This window comes from Martes martes (assembly GCF_963455335.1).
Source record: "Martes martes genome assembly, chromosome: 6".
Classification (NCBI taxonomy): Eukaryota; Metazoa; Chordata; class Mammalia; order Carnivora; family Mustelidae; genus Martes; species Martes martes.
The window spans coordinates 43,110,264-43,116,263 of NC_137893.1; positions in this window are offsets into that span (position 1 = coordinate 43,110,264).

The window sequence follows — 6,000 nt, forward strand, 5'->3', positions numbered from 1 at the left end:
TGCCCCGACCCATTCATTCTTTAGTAGGATACTCTTTAGCTTCCATGTATTTGGGTTCTTTCCAACTTTCCTCTTGTGATTGAGTTCTAGCTTCAGAGCATTGTGGTCTGAAAATATACAGGGAATGATCCCAATCTTTTGGTACCGGTTGAGACCTGATTTGTGACCCAGGATGTGATCTATTCTGGAGAATGTTTCATGTGCACTAGAGAAGAACGTGTATTCTGTTGCTTTGGGATGGAATGTTCTGAATAGTTCTGTGATGTCCATCTGGTCCAGTGTGTCATTTAAGGCCTTTATTTCCTTGTTGATCTTTTGCTTGGATGAGCTGTCCATTTCAGTGTGGGGTGTGTTAAAGTCCCCTACTATTATTGTATTATTGTCGATGTATTTCTTTGATTTTGTTATTAATTGGTTTATATAGTTGGTTGCTCCCATGTTAGGGGAATAGATATTTAAAATTGTTAGATCTTCTTGTTGGACAGACCCTTTGAGTATGATATAGTGTCCTTCCTCATCTCGTATTATAGTCTTTGGCTTAAAATCTAATTGATCTGATATAAGGATTGCCACCCCAGCTTTCTTTTGATGTTGATTACCATGGTAAATTGTTTTCCACCCCTTCACTTTAATTCTGGAAGTGTCTTTGGTTCTAAAATGAGTTTCTTGTACATAGCATATTGATGGGTTTTATTTTTTTATCCATTCTGATATCCTGTGTCTTTTGACTGGGGCATTTAGCCCATTTACATTGAAGGTAGTTATTGAAAGATATGAATTTAGTGCCATTGTATTGCCTGTAAGGTGACTGTTACTATATATTGTGTCTGTTCCTTTCTGGTCTACTAATTTTAGGCTCTCTCTTTGCTTACAGGACCCCTTTCAATATTTCCTATAGGGCTGGTTTGGTGTTTACAAATTCTTTTAGTTTTTGTTTGTCCTGGAAGATTTTTATCTCTCCTTCTATTTTCTTTCTTTCCTTTTTTTTTTTTTTGATGTTTCCCAAGCAACTTTACTATTTCATTTATTTATAAATTTAAAAATATTTGTTGAACATCATCTCTGCCTTTTACTAGCTGAGTGAGCTTAGGTAAATTACTAAATGTCCCTCATTATCTCTTAGTCTACTCATCTATAAAATCAAAATAAGAATATATACATAACAAGGTGGTTGAGAAATGGAAGGAAACACAAAACTTGTAGTAGATTGTCACTGAGAAATATATAATGTTAAATGATTAAAGAAATGAATTATTAAGTGGTCACATAGCATTTTTTTTAAACTTGGTTTTCTTGGAGTCTGAACTAGAATAATATTAATATATCTATAAATACATTTTCCTCTAAATGTACTATCTCTCCTTCTATTTTCAATGATAGCCTAGCTGGACAGAGTATTCTTGGCTGCATATTTTTCTCATTTAATGCTCTGAATATATCATGCCAGTTCTTTCTGGCCTGCCAGGACTCTGTGAATAAGTGTGCTGCCAATCTAATATTTTTACCATTGTATGTTACAGACTTCTTGTCCTGGGCAGCTTTCAGTATTTTTTCTTTGTCACTAAGACTTGTAAGTTTTACTATTAGATGATGGGCTGTGGACCTATTTTTATTGATTTTGAGGGGGGTTCTCTGTGCCTCCTGGATTTTGATGCTTGTTCCCTTTGCCATATTAAGGAAGTTCTCTACAATAATTCACTCCAATATAACTTCTGCCCTCTCTTTCCTCTTCTTCTGGAATCCCAATTATTCTAATATTATTTTGTCTTATGGTATCATTTATCTCCCGGCCTGTGACTGAGTGTTTCTGTCTCTGGCACACAGCCCCATTGGAGTCTGCAAACCCAGCGGATTCCTGATGCTCTGCTCTCTAGTGGCTCTCCCTGGATCTGACACTTGTGGGGTCCCTGCTCAAAGAGCAGTGTCCTGACTGTGCCATGGATCACAGTTTAAGGTAACCCCAAGCTGAGAGTTTACTCCTCAGCTCCATCTCTGTAGCCAGCTTCCCCGCTCTGATACCTGTGAGCTCTGCTACTCTCAGACACCCCTGATCCTTCTGTGACCCTGAGGGACCTGAGACCACGCTGTCCACATGAGGGCTCCACCCTGGCTTAGCCTCTGGAGTGATGTCCCACAGTGGAGCAGACTTCTTAAAGTTCTGATTTTGTGCTCTGCTGCTCTGCCACTTTCTGGGAGCCAGCACCTCCCCCACTCCCCAATGGTCTATCTTCCCATCACTTTGGATTCACTTCTCCGTAGGTCCTACCTTTCAGAAAGTGGTGGATTTTCTGTTCCCAGAATTGCTGCTCTTCTTCTCTTCAATCTCCTGTTGCATTTGTAGGTGTTCAGAATGGTTTGATAACTATCTCGCTGAACTTCTGTGACTTGATGTCATCTCAGTCTGCTACTCCTCTGCCATCTGTGATCAGTCCCTCTGAGTTTCCTGAACTTTTACACAAGAAACAGAAGCTCATATCCATTAGAGGAGAAATGTAGATCAGTGTGTCTTGGATGAATACAGGCGTGCTCACCTATATAAAAAGTCCACATTTATTCCCTGCTTGCAGATGGGTGGAGCCAGGTGACCACTTCTGACCAATGAGATATGAGTGAAAGTGACTTTCATGAAAGTTCTCTTTGCCTCCCAGGGACTGTTCCAGGGTGAATTTCTAGAGGATGGAGCCTCCATAAGCCTGGGTCCCTGAGTAGTTACTATATGCAGCAGGGCTTCCCAGCCACAATGGGCAAGTAGTATGAGTGAGAAATTAAGCTTAGTTTTATTGAGCCACTGAGAATTAGGACTATGTAGACTTGACCAATGTGATCTTTATGACCTGCCAAAAAACAACCCAAATATGGACCATGTTTTCTTCAGAGTGGTCAGTGTTTGGAACATCAAAATCAAACCTGGTGGGAGCAGTGCACATTAAAGTACTAAAATATGTAGACAAATGAAACAAAACAAAACACATTTTATTTCACAATCTTTGTGGCCAGAAGACCCTGATACTTAATAGGGAATAGCTCAATATTCAAGAATGTTAAAATCATTTAAAAAATATTCTGCGTGTTCTTTCTTGATAATTCCTAAAATTTCCTGGTAATAGCAAGTTCTATTACATTCTTAGAGTTTGCCAGAGCATTTGGTTGACCAGAGTCTTTAGGAAAAACTAATCTGTCCAGCGTTTTGGTGCCAATGAGGTTGCTATTCTCTCCCTTTGGTAATTCCAACAATACTTTGTTACCTCAGGAAATGCAGAGGACCAAATATCTCACATCCACCGTCTTAGAAGCTTCCACTTAAGCTTTCAGGCTCTCAGGATCACAAATATTGACTCCTGTTAGTCTGGGGGAGGAATTCTGTCTAGCTTTGTTCTGGTAAATAATTCCTTCAGAGCTTCTCATATACTCTCTCAGGACTTTTAGCTGTAGAAATTAAGTATATACAATTTCAACAGTCTCTGCCCTCATTCTGCTTATAACCTACCTGTGGAAAAATTCATAAAAGAAAGGATGAAATAACAATAAAACCAGTGAATAAGGTCAGAGAAATAAATAAGTTTCCAAAAAAGAAAGCTGTGGGAATTCCTACGAGAAAACAGTTACATCAGGCTGGCAGAAAGTAGAATTTCATCTGTGTCTTAAGTGGTTAGTCAACTTTTGACAAATGAAGGTGGTTATGCTGGCATGTAGAACATTGTGTACAAAGGCTTGGTATGAGGCATGACTGGAATAAAGCAAAAACTGGGGAGAGAAGCTTGGAAAGATAGGTTGAAAGCAGATTTTTGAAGGTACTGGGTAGTTGAAGGGCAGAAAACTTAACTTTTGAGATCATGGAGAAGTATCATTATTATTTAATATGGAGAGTGTGAGGAACCTGGTGGCATTTTAGTGACAATAGTCTTGAAAGCCAGCTGCAAGATTCCTTGGAGAGGGAGGGACCTGGCAGGGCAGATGCTTCCGTGGCAGACAGGCAGTCATGTGTGCAGAGAGGTGGCAGGCAGAGAGGCCGTGGTGGGAAAAGGGGTTGCAAACCTAGAGATGTGGGATTGATGATGCTGATAATGGCCAACACTTGTTAGCTTGTGCAGTGGGCCAGGCAAGGTTGGAAGCATTACACATGTTCATTCATTTCACATAACACCCTGAGTGATAGTTATTTCTATTATTCGTGTTTCAAAGATTTAAAATCACCTCATGGCTCAGTAGATTTGGGTGATCTCCAGTGACTGTCATGGATGGAAATGAAGGTCAGCAGAATCAAAACTCTGCTGAACAGAGGGGGTGTGGTGCTTATTTTGGGTGAAATTCCCATTGGAAAGCCGGGTCTTCCATCACCCTCAGATCCCAGTGTTGCTCTGTGAGACCAAGGAGCTGAGGGGGCGGGGCCAGCAAGGTAGCTCATAACCAGGACACCTTCTCTCAGGTGCAGTGCCTTACGTAGGACAACTGAGATCTTGCTGAAATGCACTTATGGAAAAGGAAGAGCATGTGTTTTCGTGCAGAAATGCATCTGAGCCAGGAACTGCCATTTCCTAGCTGTGTGTCCTTGCACAAGTTACTTAACCTTGCTGAGGTTTCATTTCTATACTTGCAATGTAGAGATGATAAAAATTCCTTCCTGAGAGGGTTGTTATGAGTATTAAAGGGAATGAGGAAGTGAATTGTTCAGCACCTGGCATGTAATAAAAGCTCATTCAGTGTCAGCTTTGTTTTTTTTAATTACCCAGCACCACTAGCTATTTTGTTATTACCCAACTATATTTTGTTAAACCCGTATCGGGTAAATCAGGGCAATAAAAAGAAACTGAAAAATTGGAACAAATGTTATTATAGCTACACATGCAAATGTGAGAGCCAATCAAGACACATCCGATTTCCATCTTCTCTTCAACAAAGGACCTTTCAGCACATGCTCTATAGGCAATGAAAAGCACATTATTCTTTTCTTGTGTGGTTTGCACCTCTTCCTTTCAGGAATTTGATAAGGGGGGAAAGTGCAAGTTGCCTTATCTAAAACAGTGCAATAGTTGGTTGTCCGAGCGGCATTTTGTATTTGATGTTCCCAAAGGGATAGATGCTGGAGCCAGATAGACCATCTGGACCCCAAGGGCATCCCTGGCCTTCTTTGTAGAAATACATTTAACATATATGCATCAGGGAAGCACATGTCCATCCACACAGTGTCCATACGTGAATCGGCTTCAGAAAAGGCAAGTGCCTCTGTGCAAGAGAAAAGGGTGAATTTAAAAAAAAAAAAAACAAATCTCTGTATAAGCCCCTTAGTTCTGCCGTTACTGTAAGCCACCGATCACACCTTCAGGAGACTGCATGAAATTGATCTCTGAAAACTGTTGCAGCAACCTCTTTTCATAGCTGGCTGGTTTTTTGTTGGTTTTTTTTTTCTCTTCGGTAACAGAGATGCATTTTTTTTCTTTTTAAAGATGGCCACTTCCTTCTACCTCCTTTCTTTCAGGGTTTGTGCTCATTTATGCATCCACACAAAAGAGAAAATATTTTAAACGTTTTGGGTGTGTGTCTGAAAACCAGTCAATGCCTGCCTGCTTTTTATTTACTTGCTTATTGCATCCCTAAGATATTTTTGTTGACTTGGAGCACCACCCAGTGGCAATGTGTGGCCAAAAATACATACATATATATGTTTTGGAGATGGAAACAATATTAGAACCAATTGATTAATTTTCTTTGAAATGAACTGAAGAAACTGGTGACTCCAAGAGAGGCATAGGAAGAGACCATTGCAATTGTCATGACTGTAATTCTTACCTTTCTTTCTTTTTGCTTTTGTTCCTTTGGTTCATGACATTTCATTTATTGTTGCTGCTATGTATTCAAACCAAACCAAACCAAACCACTCCGCCCCCATCCCCAAATACAAACCTGAGTTTTTGTGATAGTTTTTAGTATTTATTTCCTGAGGCTATTATTGAAATAGACACTTTAGTAGTTTAAACATTGGATCGATATGAACATAATCCA